The sequence below is a fragment of the Lithobates pipiens genome, unplaced genomic scaffold (genome assembly GCF_037356315.1).
Source record: "Lithobates pipiens isolate NorthernLeopardFrog02 unplaced genomic scaffold, aLitPip1_a1.2 Scaffold_30, whole genome shotgun sequence".
Lineage (NCBI taxonomy): Eukaryota > Metazoa > Chordata > Amphibia > Anura > Ranidae > Lithobates > Lithobates pipiens.
Genome location: NW_027507791.1, coordinates 163,838,474 through 163,854,641, shown reverse-complemented (window position 1 = coordinate 163,854,641; position 16,168 = coordinate 163,838,474). Strand labels below are relative to the sequence as shown.

Sequence of the window (16,168 nt, the reverse complement as noted above, 5' to 3'; positions counted from 1 at the left end):
CCCCCAAAGGGACCCTAATTGTCAAAGGTGTAAACAGCAGGTGGGCACTTTCTGGCACATGGTCTGGTCATGTCCCAAAATCCAGCCCTACTGGGAGGAAGTGGTTTCTACGCTAAATGCTGTGACCGGGTCGAACCTTCTGGTCGACCCTCAAACCCTACTATTGAGCCATTTGGCAGACGTTGAGGGGGACAGGTACTGCAAACTGTGCCTTACCTTCGCATTGTATTATGCCAGACGCGAGATTCTATTGAGATAGAAACTCGAAGACCCCCCTACCCCTGCCTCGTGGAGGAGATCAGTGAACCTGGTGCTCCCCCTATATAAGTTGACCTATGAAAGTAGACAATGCCCAGAGAAATTTGATAAAATTTGGTCTTCCTGGATAGACGCGTCCGCTGATCTTGGTTCCCCCTCCCCCTAACTTTGAGTTGAGCTGAGACGGTGGTGGATCCCCACCCCGCCCTGTTCTCTCTCTCCCGACCATTTCCTCCCTGCCCCCCCCCCCCCTTCCGTGGGCTCGCGCAAATGTCAGGTACGTGCCTGATGGCTGTGAAGTTCCGCTGGGGATGTCCTGTATTTATGATAGAGTAATGGTTACTCCTGTTATCTGTACTGCTGGTTAATTAATTTAAGAATGATTACTGGATGAAGGTGGTTTTTTCCTTTCTACAACTGTGTAATATCGGATTTACTATTCTTTGCAATGTAATGCTGATTTGTCTAAAAAAAAATTCTGTTAAAAAAAAATGTGCCAGGCCACCCTGTCAAAGGCCTTCTCCGCGTCCGTTGACAACATAAGCAAGGGCCTTCCCTGTACATGCGCCACATGGATTAAATTGAGGACTCGGGCCGTATTGTCTCTAGCTTCCGACTTATTTTTTTTTTTTTGCTTGTTTCCCAAGGTGACCATCTTGGCGTTTGTCAAGAGGGTTGAAAGTGCCTGAAGAGATTGCCTATGGCCACATCACTCTGAAAGCACCCAATCTCGTCTGATCTTGATGGCTAAGAAGAGTCGGGCCTGGTTAGTACCTGGATGGGAGACCACCTGGGAATACCAGTTATTGTAGGCTTCTTTTTATGTTGTTGGCGTTGATTCGTTTTTTTTTTTCGCTTGTTTCCCAAGGAGACCATCCTGGCATTTGTCAAGAGGGTTGAGAGTGCCCAAAGAGATCGCTTACAGCAGCATCACCCTGAAAGTGCCCTATCTCTTCTCTTCTCTGAGGCTAAGAAGGGTTGGGCCTAGTTAGTACCTGGATGGGAGATGGCGTTGGAATACCAGGTGCCGTATTCTTCTTTTTATGTTGTTAACATTGACCTGTTTTTTTTCGCTTGTATCTCAAGGTGACTATCTTGGCATGTGTCAAGAGGGTTGAGAATGCCCAAAGAGATTGCCTATGGGCACATAACCCTGAAAGCGCCTGATCTCCTCTGACCTCAGAAGCTAAACAAGGGTTGGGCCTTGCTAGTACCTGGATTGGAGACCACCTGGGAATACTAGGTGCTGTAGGCTTCTTTTTATGTTGTTGGCCTTGACCTGTTTTTTTTTTTTCACTTGTTTCCCAAGGTGACCATCTTGACGTTTGTCAAGAGGGTTGAGAGTGCCCGAAGAGATCACCTACAGCCCCATCACCCTGAAAGCGCCCAATCTCGTCTGATCTCGGAGGCTAAACAGTGTCGGGCCTGGTTAGTACCTGGATGGGAGACCGCCTGGGAATACCAGGTGCCATAGGCTTTTTTTTTTTTTTTTTTTTTATTTAGTAGTATGCGACATACAATGCAAAGGCAACTTCACCGAATGTGTGATACAAATAGTTACAAACGATCATATTGCATGGATATTAGAGCCAATGGTAAGAAGTCCGAGGAGAATAGCACGTGTACAGCTTTGCGGTCATATCAAGATGAGATTAAAGCTCCATCTCGTTGGGATCCTCTACCACTTAAAATATTATTGATACTAGCCCTGCTACCCTCGAAGAGTTTAGATATCCATAGATAGGGGAAGAGTATTGTGTAGTAGTCAAATGGGGTCGGAACATACCATTTTCTTTTCCCTTTTTTGAGTTAAGAAGGGAAATAGTAGAACTGAAAGGAGGGAGAAGGGAAAAGAGAAGATTGGGGAAGGAAATGGCAGAAAAGGAAAAGAAGGGGTAAGGGGGTGTCGTGGGTAGAGTGGATAGGGTGGTGTCCCCTCCCAGGGAGCAAGAGACGCCCTCGGCTCACCAGCTCATCAGCTGTCCAACGTTTGGAACAGCGATCTCCAACGATCACCATGAGCTTACTATGTCTCACGGAGGTATTCTTCCAAAAAGCAAAACTGGGTCCAGTAGAACCATCTGTTCCCATGCTCCTCCGTTTTATCCCTCATTGGGGCAGTCAGGTCTTCCTGACTGTTCAATATCATTTACCCTTGCGAACACTTGGGTCACCGTTGGAGCAGATTGCTGTTTCCACTGACTTGGGATGCAGGCCCTAGCTGCATTGAGGAGATGTTTAAGTAAGGACTTATGATAACGCTTTCTCGACATAGGAGTTAGATTGAGAAGAACTGCTGCGGGATCATTGGCTAAGGAAATGTCTGTGAACTTGTGGATAAGTCTCAGGACAGGCTGCCAGAATGTTTGTAATTTAGGGCATTCCCATAAAATGTGGAGAATGGTGCCAGCCTGCTGCTCACTGCACCAGCAGCGGTCAGATTGACTGGGGAATGTTTTGGCCAACACCACCGGTGTACGATACCAGCGTGTGATCAGCTTATATGAGATCTCCTGATATTTACTGCAGAGTGACGACTTATGGGCGAAAAAGAGTATTCTGTCCTTCTGTGGTTTGGAGAATGTAGTTTGTAAGTCCCTTTTCCATTTAGCTAGGAAGGGCGGATCCGTGGAAGATTGTGCGTCTGTCAGGATTTGGAAGGACCTAGAGAGGGAACCACGAATTGGGCCATCATCCAGGCAAAGTTCCTCGAAGGGGTGGAATTGTCTAGAGAAGAACGAATGGTTAGGTAGTGATCCGAGGAAATGGATGAGCTGTCTAGCTCTCCAGCTATCCAATGCAACAGGTACTTGCTCTAGCAGTATGGTCCCCGTGGGAATCCAGCCCGTGGGTCCAAGAAATAGGGCTGCTCTCTGAAGCCCTTTCGGGGCTTGCCTGGTAAAGGCCCGGTCAGACAGGCCCAGAGGGAATCTAGGATGTCCAATAGTTGGGGTCATAGGAGAAGGGAAGTTAGTCAGGTGGGAAAGGTGAAAAAAACTATCCATCTCGGCGAGCGAGGGGCCAATTAACGGGTGAGTAGTCACACAGGGCTCCAATGGCCTCCCCGCCCACGGCAGACCAGCCAGTGGAACCCACGCCATCTCCTGCTCTGGCTTGACCCATAGCTTCAGTTCCCCATGCCGGCACCAGTCAACCACCCGTGTCATGTGCATTGCTGTGTAATATAGAGCAGGATCCGGGAAACCAATACCTCCCCGCAATTTCGGTCGCAATAGCATTGCACTACCAATACGCGTATGTTTGCCGCGCCAGAGGAACTTGATAAAGATTGAGCGAACCGCATGAAAGAAAGTCTGGGTTATTTTGATAGGTAAGGCTTGTAGTAAATACAGAAGTCGTGGCATCGCGTTCATCTTCAACACATTACAGCGTCCGAACCATGACAGAGCTAGTGGGTCCCATCTTTTAAGGTCCGCTGTAAGCCCATAGGCTTCTTTTTATGTTGTTGGCTTTGACCTGTTTTTTTCGCTTGTTTCTCAAGGCGACCATCTTGGCGTTTGTCAAGAGGGTTGGGCGTGTCTTGAAGAGAACGCTTACGGCCACATCAACCTGAAAGCACCCGATCTCGTCTGATTTCAGAGGCTAAGCAGCGTCAGGCCTGGTTAGTACCTGGATGGGAGGCTGCCTGGGAAGACCAGGTGCCATAGAAGGGCCTGGTCTGGTTAGTGTCTTGATTGGGAGAGCAACACCCTGAAAGAGCCCAATCTCGTTTGGTCTCAGAGGCTAAGCAGGGTTGGGCCTGGTTTGTACCTGGATGGGAGACCGCCTGGGTTTTCCAGATGCCGCAGGCTTCTTTTTATGTTGTTGGTGTTGACCTGTTTTTTTCGCTTGTTTCCCAAAGTGATCATTTTGGCATTTGTCTAGAGGGTTGAGAGTGCCTAAAGAGATCGCTTACAGCCGCATCACCCTGAAAGCACCCTATCTCTTCTGATCTCAGAGGCTAAGAAGGGTTGGGCCTAGTTAGTACTTGAATGGGAGACGGCCTTGGAATACCAGGTGCCGTATTCTTCTTTTTATGTTGTTGGCGTTGACCTGTTTTTTTTCGCTTGTTTCCCAGGGTGACTATCTTGGCATTTTTCAAGAGAGATGAGAGTGCCCAAAGAGATTGCCTATGGGCACATCACCCTGAAAGCGCCCAATCTCCGCTGATCTCAGAGGCTAGAAAGGGTCGCGCCTTGTTAATACCTGGATGGGAGACCGCCTGGGAATACTAGGTGCTGTAGGCTTCTTTTTATGTTGTTGCCGTTGACTTGTTTTTTTTGTTTGTTTCCCAAGGTGACCATCTTGGCGTTTGTCAAGAGGGATAAGCGTGCTTGAAAAAATCTACTATGGCTGCATCACCCTGAAAGAGCCAAATCTCATTTGATCTCAGAGGCTAAGCAGGGTTGGGACCTGGTTAGTACCTGGATGGGAGACCGCCTGGGATTTCTCGATGCCATAGGCTTTTTTTTTAAGTTGTTGGCATTGACTTATTTTTTTATTTTTTTATTCTTTTATTAAGTATAAGTAGAACAACATAAATATAACAGTCAACCATACAGCATGACCCAGGGTCACAATTACATGGTAACAAAAAATAGGCAGCCAAATAACTCTGGGTTCTCAGAGGGGAGTCCTACAGTTTCATGCAGAAAAGAGAGAAACCCCACCTCTGACATGTAGTACAGTATAACTAGTGCAGCTCCGTTTGGACAAATGTAATCATGGAGAACAACTGGGACCACAGCGAGCCAGCTTATCATGACCTATGTGAACCAGAGTAAAATATGAGCCGGTCGTGTCCAGAACCCTGGGGTTCTTCTGGGTCCCGAAGGCTAGTAAGGAGACAAGGCATAGTCAAAAGGGAGGACGGGGGAGAAGAGAGTGCAAAGACGGAGAGAAAGGAGGGGGGGGGGTGGCGGCGGGGAAAAAAAGAAAAATAAAGACAAAAAGGGAGGGGGGGGGAATGCCACCCAGGGCAGACATTGCCTACATAGGTAAACGTTAGATGTTCAGTCGTTTTCTGGGACAGGGGCGCTGCTCACCTCCCGAATGTAGTCTCGAGTACCAGTAAAATACCTCCAGGGCCTCCACGTAACACTAATGCCGTGTACACACGATCAAACAAGCGGGTGGAAAAGTCCGGCAAACTCAAGTCCGTCGGATAATCCCCCCGTGTGTAGCCTCCGGCATACTTTTTTGACCCGAAAGTACGGCGGACTTAGAAAGTAGTTTTACACTCCAATCTTCCCGCCGGACTCGCATTTCGGTGGACAATCCGGCCGTGTGTGTGCCAGTCTGCCATACTTTTGAAATGAACAGACTTTTCCCGCCCGGAGAAAAGTCCGCTCATTTCGAGCGGGTCTCCAGGTAGGCGGGGCCCGTGAAGGATAGGTCGCTGGACCCGCCGCCTGGTATGGACTTAAAGGGGAACCCCAAGTCCACATCAGACCCTTGTCCGAGCACGCTACCCGGCCGGCCAGGAAAGGGGGGACAAGCGAGCGCCCTCCCCCTCCTGAGCCGTTCCAGGCCGCGTGCCCTCAACATGGGGGGTGCCTTGGGAAAGGGGGGGCCACGCGGCACCCCTACCCCAAAGCACCTTGTCCCCGTGTTGATGAGGACAAGGGCCTCTTCCCGACAACCCTGGCCGTTGGTTGTCGGGGTCTGCGGGCGGGGGGCTTATCAGAATCCAGGAGCCCCCTTTAATAAGGGGGCCCCCGAATACCGGCCCCCCACCCTATGTGAATGAGTATGGGGTACAATGTACCCCTACCCATTCACCTGTAAAATAAAGTACAAAAAAAACACAACACACAAGGGTTAAAATAGTTTATTGCACAGCTCCGGGGGTCTTCCGTCTTCAGGGGTCTTCTCGCCGGACTCCTCCGCTATCTTCTTGTAGCTCTTTTGCTAGCGGAGGAGCCCGGCTTTCTTCCTCGCCGCCGGCCTCTTCTTCCGACTTCGGGGGTCTTGTCCCCCTCTTCGGGTCTTCTGCCGGGCCACCGCGCCTTCTTCTAGCTCTTTTACAGGCGGTGGCCCAGTCTTCTGCCGCAGCCGCCATCCGTTCTTCTGTCCTTCTCTTCTTCTTCTTCTTCTTCTTCAGATGTTGCCTCGCTGAGTCCTCCGCTCACAATGAGCCAGGCGGCGGGTCCAGCGTCGTATCCTTTGCGGGCCCCGCCTACCTGGAGACGCGCTCGAAATGAGCGGACTTTCTTCCGCGTGTGTGGGCGAGTCCGTTCATTTCAAAAGTAGGGCGGATAGTACGGCGGACTTAGTACGCCGTATTAGTCCACTGAAAAAGTGCCGTGTGGGCAAGTAGCCCGTTCGGAAAGTCCGACGGACAGTCTGGTGGGAAGTCCGCCAGACTAAGTACGTCGGACAGATGGCTACGTGTGTACGCGGCTTAAATGCCTCTTCAGTGTTGGGTGGCGGTCAATTCTTTTTTTTTTGTTAAAACAGCACAAGTTTATTGAACAACTCAGTTATAACAAGGCATTACAGTAGGTACAAACATCAGCCACTTCATAGGTGACGGAACAGAACAGAGGTATCAGGAAATATGCTGAGTAGGCAACTCTTAGGGTCAAGTTGAAGGGGTGAACCCATGTGGTAATGTAGAAACTTGACAATCTGCCCCCAATACTCCTGGACCATTGGGCATTGCCAGAGAAGATGGTAGAAAGTACCAGTCGTACAAGAGCATCTGGGACACTTCGGGTCATAGTCAGGGTGATACTTAGCTATCCGGACAAGGGTGAGATAGGACTTGTGCATCACATAGTACTGCGTTAGTCGGTCAGGTAGGTTAAGCGAAGCCTGTTTAATGTTCTCAAGGGCATCCTCCCATTCCTCCCCATCAAAGGGACCTATATCCTCTTCCCATCTCAACCTAGCCCGTTCAGTGATTTGCGCCACCAAGCGGGCCCGGAGTAGTCTGTATAGAGTCGAGATCAATTTAGTCGGCTCGTCCCCCATAATTACATCTGTCAAAGCCAACGACTGTACATTCGGGAAGTCCTGAGCAAATTGCGCACGGAGCGCGTGTCGCAATTGCAAGTAGCGAAAGTGCATATGAGGGGCTATGTTAAATTCCACTTGTAGGGAGAGAAAATCCCTTACGCCCATAGGAGACACCACCTGGTGCAGATAAAGTATCCCCCTAGAAGCCCACAAGTCTACATCTGGTAAGCCAAACAACTCATGAAGTAGGGGGTTGCGCCATAACGGTGTATGTGAGTGGTGATAGTGAGCTCCCAGTAATCTAAGGGCTAGCTTCCAAATACTCCGGTGGTGTGGCAGGATCCGGAACCGGGCATCCCTAACCCCACCACCCCGAAAAATCATCTGAAGTGGAGTGTCAACAGGGGATTCAGCCCTCGCGCCCACTAAGGCCTGGTATCTATGACTATCCGCTCTATGGAGGTGATAAAAATGGGAAACCTGGGCTGCTATGTAGTATGTGTGGAAATCAGGGAGAGCCAATCCCCCCATAGAGGTCGGGTTTTTAAGTGTGTTCCATGTCAACTTATGTCTAGAGGGGCCCCAGATAAAGGTGTTTAAGACACCGTCTAATGTTTTAAAGAACGCCACAGGGACCATGACAGGGGAATGCCAAAGTACATAAAGGAGTTTCGGCAGGAGGATCATTTTAGTAATATTGATCCGTCCCATAACCCCAATGGGGAGACGGGACCATGCCTTAGTCTTCTCCCGCACATACAGAAGCAGTGGTTCAAGATTGAGATGAATATACTCCCTGGGCTCCCTCGTAACCTGCACTCCCAAATACTGGATGGAGGATACCCTGGAGAGCGGGAGAGAAGCCGCTCTCCGGTCCGGGGGGAACAAGTCAATGGGTAAAACCTGTGACTTGGTCCAATTAATACGCAGACTGGAATGACCACCAGACTCCTCTATGACCCCCAGGGCAGCTCCCAACGACTGACCCGAGTCCTCTAAATACAGTAAAGTATCATCTGCATACATACTCACCGACTCCACCAGAGAGCCGCGTCGGAGGCCTACTACAGCCGGGTGTGCCCGAAGTGCAGCAGCCAACGGTTCTGCCGCCAAAGCATATAGCATAGGAGAGAGCGGACAACCCTGACATGTGCCACGGCCCAACTGAAAGGGGTCCGACACCCATCCATTAACCGCTACTCTAGCCATTGGGCGATAGTATAGGAGAGTAATCCATTTAATAAAATTGGGGCCAAACCCAAATTTACCCAAGCATTCCCAAAGATAATTCCACTCAATGGAATCAACCGCCTTAGCGGCATCCAGTGACACCACCACCCTTGATCCCACTCTGTCATGCTCAGCCTGGATATTCATATATAACCGATGGATATTAATGGCCGTGTTTTTCCCGGGCATAAATCCTGTTTGATCAGGGTGAATAAGTGATAGGATGATGCCACTCAAACGGGTGGCAAGTACTTTAGCCAAAATTTTAATATCTGCTTGGAGCAGCGAGATGGGGCGGTAGGAATCCGGGGAGTGGGGATCCTTTCCTGGCTTGGGTATCACTATAATAACTGCCTGCCTTAGAGTATCAGGTAGGGACTCGGATTCAAATATGTGTGTATATAATCTCAACAATTCTGGCACTAGTATCTCAGAGTAGTGGGCATAAAAATCCAGAGGAATACCATCCAGTCCAGGGGCCTTAGCCGCTGCAAGGGATGCCACCGCTAGCCTAATCTCATCTGCCGATATCGGGGCCTCAAGAGACTCAACCTGAGCCTCGGACAGGTGGGGAAGAGAGACAGCTCGGAGGTATGCCCCCGTCTCAGTCCTCGGCCTATGTACCTGCGACTCATAGAGCGCAGCATAGTAAGCACGAAACATGGTGGCCACTGTTGGCGGATCAGTCACCTCCGCACCCCCATTGTCAGTCAACGAAACCACCACCGGGGGCTTGGAGTCCCGATGCGCCAAGTAGGCCAACAACTTTCCCGCCCTCTCTCCCTGTTCAAACACCTGTTGCTTAACAAAAAACAACTTTTGCTTAGCCTGTTCAGTGTGGAGGTGATCTACTATCCTTGTGTGGTGTCTTAATATCTGGGCCTTAGCAGGTGTGGGGTCAGTGGTGAAGTCAGTGGTCACCGAGTCCAGCTCCCTTAGGGCATTAGACAGCAAAGTCTTGGAGGTGTGCTTCAACCGGTTAATCCGGTGTGTTAAAGTGGAGCGTACGTGCAGTTTAAAAGCCTCCCAGGTACAATCAACCGGAGCCGTTCCCTGATTAGTAGTAAAGAAAAACCGCCATTCATCCCCTAAGTCTTCGCTGTCACTCAAGGCGGTTAACCAGAAGGGGTGAAGCTGCCATGGTTTCGATCCAGTAGGCCGGGTCAAGGAAAAAGTTGCCCAGCAAGGGGCGTGGTCTGACAATGATCTAGCATAATAGCCTGTGTCTACTAGCCTGGGTAACAACTGGGCGGACACAGCAATATAATCAATGCGTGACATGGTGGAGTGAGTTGCAGAGAAACAGGAGTAAACACGTTTAGCCTGATATTTAAATCGCCATAGATCTGTAAGAGAGAATTCCTGAAACATGAAACCTAGGCCAGTGTCCCCCTGTGGATGGTCCCCTCGAGTAGAGCTCATTCTATCCACCCCTGGATTCAAAACCTTATTAAAATCTCCCAGCCAAATCGCTGGGACATTAGGGTGTTGAGCCATAAAAAATAATCCTTCTGTAATTAGTCGATGATCGTAGGGCTGGGGTACGTAATATTCGAGAATAATGTACTATTCGCCGTGCAATAAGCAGTGTATAAATATATATCTGCCCTGTGGGTCTGTCTGTAAAGAAACCAAGGAAAACTGTGCCGTCTTAGATATCAATACAGACACCCCGCGAGAATAGGACGTATGGGTGCCGCCGCTGCAGACTGCTTCTTCATCGGAGACATCGTCCCAAGTTATACACGGGAAAGTAACGGGTATTACACCGGTAAAGTTGCAGGTAAAATAGTCAGTGGGCACCCAGGATCACTGCAGGAGATCGCGGTAGGAGCTCAGGTCACAAGCGCCCTACTCCATTGCTGTCCAGGCCACGCCCCCTGGCGGTCAATTCTTCCATCCGGAGAATATGATTGACTTTGGAATACCACAGCACCTTGGATGGGGGCTGAGGCTGCCTCCACAGTGTGGGAATGCAGGCCCGGGCGGCATTCAGGAGTTGCATCGTGAGGGTTTTTTTGTATTTTCGAACAGGCTGTTCGGTCAAGTGTAGAAGGCACGCTGCTGGGTTGTCTGCGATATCTACATTTGTGAGAGTTTATATCGTCCCGGTCACCTCCACCCAAAAGTTCCTCAAGGCCGGGCATGCCCAGAAAATGTGTCCCATGGTCCCCGTATCTGAATTGCACCTCCAACAAACATCCGGGATCGATCTATTCATTTTATTCAGAAGGTATGGGACTCTATACCAGCGTGAGAATATCTTGTATCCTGATTCTTGATATTGGTTTGCGATGGAAGCTTTATGTACTAAGGTCAGGATCTTCCCTATCTGTTGTGGGGTAAATGTGATGCCTAAGTCCCTCTCCCATTTGTGGATAAATGGTGGGGTCGACTCCTCCTCCTGACTACTCAATAGGTTGTACAGGAGGGAGAGGGTGTGTCACACAGGTTCCCTTTTGTGACAGATGGATTCATAGGGCGTCAGGTCTCTAGGAGTGTAGGGGGCCCTTTGTATGGCCAGAAGAAAGTGACGAAGTTGATAAGCACTAAACAAGTCAAGCGGAGGGTCAGAAAGCTCAGCGACAGTTTGCGTGGTCGGGAGCCCTCCCGAGGGCCACACCTCTCCCAGACGCTGTTTCCCCACCACTGTCAACTGTCGCAGTTTCTTGTTGGTACATCCCGGTGAGAAGTCTGGATTACCTATAACCGGAGTCATTGGTGACGGCAGGGGAGCAATGTGTGTGCAGCGGAACAACCTCCGCACAACAGCCAATGTAGCTCCCACTACGGGGTGATCTCTGAGGTCTTTTGGTAGGGAGGACAGGAGCCACGGGGAGGTCAATAGGGGAATGGATCCATCCTCAATCTCCATCTCCACCCACTGCTTGTGGGACCCATTACAATGCCAATCAACGACTCTCGCTAGCAGAGTCGCTCTGTAGTATTTGTCTCAGATCTGGGAGACCCAGACCCCCCTTGTCCTTTGGTCTGGCAAGCAATTGCAAACGGGCTCTGGGCGGTTTGCACGCCCAAATAAAGTCCCGGAGCAGCACCTGCAGTGGTCTGAAAAAAATTGGGGGTAACCGGATCGGTAATGTCTGGAACAAGTATAAGATCCGCGGGAGGGCCGTCATTTTGAATGCATTACAGCGCCTGAAGCAGGTCAGTGTTAAAGCATGCCAGTTTCCCAAATCAGATTTCAGTCTATTCAGGAGAGGGACAAAATTAAACGGGTACAATTGCGCCAAATCCGCTGCGATGTCAACGCTCAGGTAACGTATAGATTTTTCAGTTCAGTAGAATGGAAAAGCAGAGCGTAGCCTCTTGGCCTCACCATCCGGGACCGATATATTCAATACAGCCGACTTGGCGCAATTGATTTTATAGTTTGATAGGCTGCCGTATCGCCGGAGAGCCGCGAGTATATTGGGAAGCGAAATGTGTGGATTGGAGACGAAAAAAATTAGATCGTCAGCGTACGCCGCAATTTTGTGGTGTGCCGAGGGTTTGGATATGCCAGTAATATTCTGGTCATTCCGAACGTGACACATAAGTGGTTCCAGTGTCAGAATAAAAATTAGGGGAGATAGAGGGCACCCTGCCTTGTCCCATTAGTGATGGGGAAAGAGTCCGAGCACCACTCGCTCACCCGTACCGCTGCCGACGGCGTGGAGTAAAGCGACATTACCCAGCTCATCATGTTGGGGCCAAGACCTATATGTTCCAGGGTGGCCTGCATAATGTGCCAGGCCACCCTGTCAAAGGCCTTCTCCACGTCCGTTGACAACATAAGCAAGGGCCTTCCCTGTACATGCACCGCATTGATTAAATTGAGGACTCGGACCGTATTGTCTCTAGCTTCCAAATTATTTTTGATTTTTTTGCTTGTTTCCCAAGGTGACCATCTTGGCGTTTGTCAAGGGGGTTGAAAGTGCCTGAAGAGATTGCCTACGGGCACATCACCCTGAAAGCACTCGATCTCGTTTGATGTTGGAGGCTAAGAAGAGTCGGGCCTTGTTAGTAACTGGATGGGAGACCGCCTGGGAATACCAGGTGTCGTAGACTTCTTTTTATGTTGTTGGCGTTGACCTGTTTTTTTTCCGCTTTTTTCCCAAAGTGACCATCTTGGTGTTTGTCAAGAGGGTTGAGAGTGCCTGAAGAGATGGCCTATGGCCACATCACTCTGAAAGCACCCAATCTCATCTGATTTTGGAGGCTAAGAAGAGTCGGTCTGGTTAGTACCTGAATGGGAGACCACCTGGGAATACCAGTTATTGTAGGCTTCTTTTTATGTTGTTAGCATTGATTCGTTTTTTTTTTTCGCTTGTTTCCCAAGGTGACCATCTTGTCATTTGTCAAGAGGGTTGAGAGTGCCCAAAGAGATCGCTTACAGCAGCATCAACCTGAAAGAGCCCTATCTCTTCTCTTCTCTGAGGCTAAGAAGGGTTGGGCCTAGTTAGTACCTGGATGGGAGATGGCGTTGGAATACCAGGTGCCGTATTCTTCTTTTTATGTTGTTGACATTGACCTGTTTTTTTTTCGCTTGTATATCAAGGTGACTATCTTGGCATTTGTCAAGAGGGTTGAGAGTGCCCAAAGAGATTGCCTATGGGCACATAACCCTGAAAGCGCCCTATCTCGTCTGATCTCAGAGGCTAAACAGGGTTGGGCCTTGCTAGTACCTGGATTGGAGACCACCTGGGAATACTAGGTGCTGTAGGCTTCTTTTTATGTTGTTCGCCTTGACCTGTTTTTTTTTTTCACTTTTTTCCCAAGGTGACCATCTTGGCGTTTGTCAAGAGGATTGAGAGTGCCGGAAGATCACCTATGGCCCCATCACCCTGAAAGCGCCCAATCTCGTCTGATCTCGGAGGCTAAACAGTGTCGGGCCTGGTTAGTACCTGGATGGGAGACCGCCTGGAAATACCAGGTGCCATAGGCTTCTTTTTATGTTGTTGGCTTTGACCTGTTTTTTTGCTTGTTTCTCAAGGCGACCATCTTGGCGTTTGTCAAGAGGGTTGGGCGTGTCTTGAAGAGAACACTTACGGCCACATGACCCTGAAAGCACCTGATCTCGTCTGATTTCAGAGGCTAAGCAGCGTCAGGCCTGGTTAGTACCTGGATGGGAGACTGCCTGGGAAGACCAGGTGCCATAGAAGGACCTGGTCTGGTTAGTGTCTTGATTGGGAGATCGCCTGGGAATACCGGATGCCGTAGGCTTCTTTTTATGTTGTTGGCTTTGACCTGTTTTTTTTAGCTTGTTTCCCAAGGTGACCATCTTGGCCTTTGTCAAGAGGCTTCAGAGTGCCCAAAGAGAGTGGCTACGGCCAAATCACCCTGAGAGAGCCCAATCTCATCTGATCTCAGAGGCTAAGCAGCGATGGGCCTGGTTAGTACCTGAATGGGAGACAGCCTGGGAATACCAGGTGCCGTAGGCTTCTCATTATGTTGTCGGCGTTGACCTGTTTTTTTTCCCTTGTTTCCCAAGGTGACCATCTTGGCATTTGTCAAGAGGATTGAGAGTGCACAAAGAAATTGGCTATGGGCTCAACACTCTGAAAGCGCCCAATCTCGTCTGGTCTCAGAGGCTAAGCAGGGTTGGGCCTGGTTTGTACTTGGATGGGAGACCGCTTGAGTTTTCCAGACGCCGCAGGCTTCTTTTTATGTTGTTGGCTTTGACCTGTTTTTTTCGCTTGTTTCTCAAGGCGACCATCTTGGCATTTTTACATGGAGGCCCTGGAGGTATTTTACTGGTACTCGAGACTACATTCGGGAGGTGAGCAGCGCCTCTGTCCCAGAAAACGACTGAACATCTAACGTTTACCTACGTAGGCCATGTCTGCCCTGGGTGGCATTCCCCCCCCTCCCTTTTTGTCTTTATTTTTCTTTTTTTTTCCCCTCCTCTCTCTCCGTCTTTGCACTCTCTTCTCCCCCCGTCCTCGCTTTTGACTATGTCTTGTCTACTTACTAGCCTTCAGGACCCAGAAGAACCCCAGGGTTCTGGACACGACCGGCTCATTTTTTACTCTGGTTCACATAGGTCATGATAAGCTGGCTCGCTGTGGTCCCAGTTGTTCTCCATGATTACATTTGTCCGAACGGAGCTGCACTAGTTATACTGTACTACATGTCGGAGGTGGGGTTTCTCTCTTTTCTGCATGAAACTGTAGGACTCCCCTCTGAGAACCCAGAGTTATTTGGCTGCCTATTTTTTGTTACCATGTAATTGTGACCCTGGGTCCTGCTGTATGGTTGACTGTTAAATTTATGTTGTTCTACTTATACTTAATAAAATAATAAAAAAAATTAAATTGCCAACAACTTAAAACTAAAGCCTATGGCATCGAGAAATCCCAGACGGTCTCCCATCCAGGTGCTAACCAGGTCCCAACCCTGCTTAGCCTCTGAGATCAAATGAGATTGGGCTCTTTCAGGGTGATGCGGCCATAGTAGATTTTTTTCAGGCACGCTCAACCCTCTTGACAAACGCCAAGATGGTCACCTTGGGAAACAAACAAAAAAAACAAGTCAACGCCAACAACATAAAAAGAAGCCTGCGGCATCTGGAAAACCCAGGCGGTCTCCCATCCAGGTACAAACCAGGCCCAACCCTGCTTAGCCTCTGAGACCAAACGAGATTGGGCTCTTTCAGGGTGATTTGGCCGTAGGCACTCTCTTTGGGCACTCTGAAGCCTCTTGACAAAGGCCAAGATGGTCACCTTGGGAAACAAGCTAAAAAAACAGGTCAAAGCCAACAACATAAAAGGAATCCTACGGCATCCGGTATTCCCAGGCGATCTCCCAATCAAGACACTAGCCAGGCCAGATCCTTCTATGGTACCTGGTCTTCCCAGGCAGTCTCCCATCCATCTAACAAGGCCTGACGCTGCTTAGCCTCTGAAATCAGACGAGATCAAGTGCTTTTAGGGTGATGTGGCCGTGAGCGGTCTCTTCAAGACACGCCCAACCCTCTTGACAAACGCCAAGATGGTCGCCTTGAGAAACAAGCGAAATAAACAGGTCAAAGCCAACAACATAAAAAGAAGCCTATGGCACCTGGTATTCCCAGGCGGTCTCCCATCCAGGTACTAACCAGGCCCGACACTGTTTAGCCTCCGAGATCAGACGAGATTGGGCGCTTTCAGGGTGATGGGGCTGTAGGTGATCTCTTCGGACACTCTAAACCCTCTTGACAAACGCTAAGATGGTCACCTTGGGAAACAAGTGAAAAAAAAAACAGGTCAAGGCCAACAACATAAAAAGAAGCGTACGGCACCTGTTATTCCCAGACGTTCTCCCATCCTGGTACTAACCAGGCCCGACACTGCTTAGCCTCCGAGATCAGACAAGATCGGGTGCTTTCAGGGTGATGGGGCCGTAGGTGGTCTCTTTGGGCACTCTCAACCCTCTTGTTAAACACCAAGATGGTCACCTTGGGAAACAAGCGAAAATAAACAGGTCAACGCCAACAACATAAAAAGAAGCCTACGGGACCTGATATTCACAGATGGTCTCCCATACAGGTATTAACCAGGCCGTACACTGCTGCAAGATCAGATGAGATTGTGCGCTTTCAGGGTGATGTGGCCATAGGTGTTCTATTTTGACACTCTCAACCCTCTTGACAAATGCCAAGATGGTCATCTTGGGAAACAAGTGAAAAAAAACAGGTCAATGCCAACAACATAGACCCTGGCGGTCTCCCATCTGACCCAGA

At 49.5% G+C, this 16,168-nt stretch overlaps 10 pseudogenes; 8 read left to right on the top strand and 2 right to left on the bottom strand.

Moving 5' to 3' along the window:
• The first annotated feature begins 954 nt into the window (after positions 1-954).
• On the top strand, positions 955-1,073 carry LOC143947804 (5S ribosomal RNA; annotated as a pseudogene).
• A 320-nt stretch (positions 1,074-1,393) lies between these two features.
• Positions 1,394-1,513, top strand: LOC143949572 (5S ribosomal RNA; annotated as a pseudogene).
• Positions 1,514-1,616: 103 nt separating this feature from the next.
• LOC143948374 (5S ribosomal RNA) lies at positions 1,617-1,735 on the top strand (annotated as a pseudogene).
• Positions 1,736-12,616: 10,881 nt separating this feature from the next.
• On the top strand, positions 12,617-12,734 carry LOC143948787 (5S ribosomal RNA; annotated as a pseudogene).
• A 321-nt stretch (positions 12,735-13,055) lies between these two features.
• LOC143950109 (5S ribosomal RNA) lies at positions 13,056-13,174 on the top strand (annotated as a pseudogene).
• A 100-nt stretch (positions 13,175-13,274) lies between these two features.
• LOC143947763 (5S ribosomal RNA) lies at positions 13,275-13,393 on the top strand (annotated as a pseudogene).
• Positions 13,394-13,491: 98 nt separating this feature from the next.
• LOC143949065 (5S ribosomal RNA) lies at positions 13,492-13,610 on the top strand (annotated as a pseudogene).
• A 160-nt stretch (positions 13,611-13,770) lies between these two features.
• On the top strand, positions 13,771-13,889 carry LOC143949610 (5S ribosomal RNA; annotated as a pseudogene).
• Positions 13,890-15,495: 1,606 nt separating this feature from the next.
• Positions 15,496-15,614, bottom strand: LOC143948372 (5S ribosomal RNA; annotated as a pseudogene).
• Positions 15,615-15,715: 101 nt separating this feature from the next.
• Positions 15,716-15,834, bottom strand: LOC143948519 (5S ribosomal RNA; annotated as a pseudogene).
• Positions 15,835-16,168: the final 334 nt, after the last annotated feature.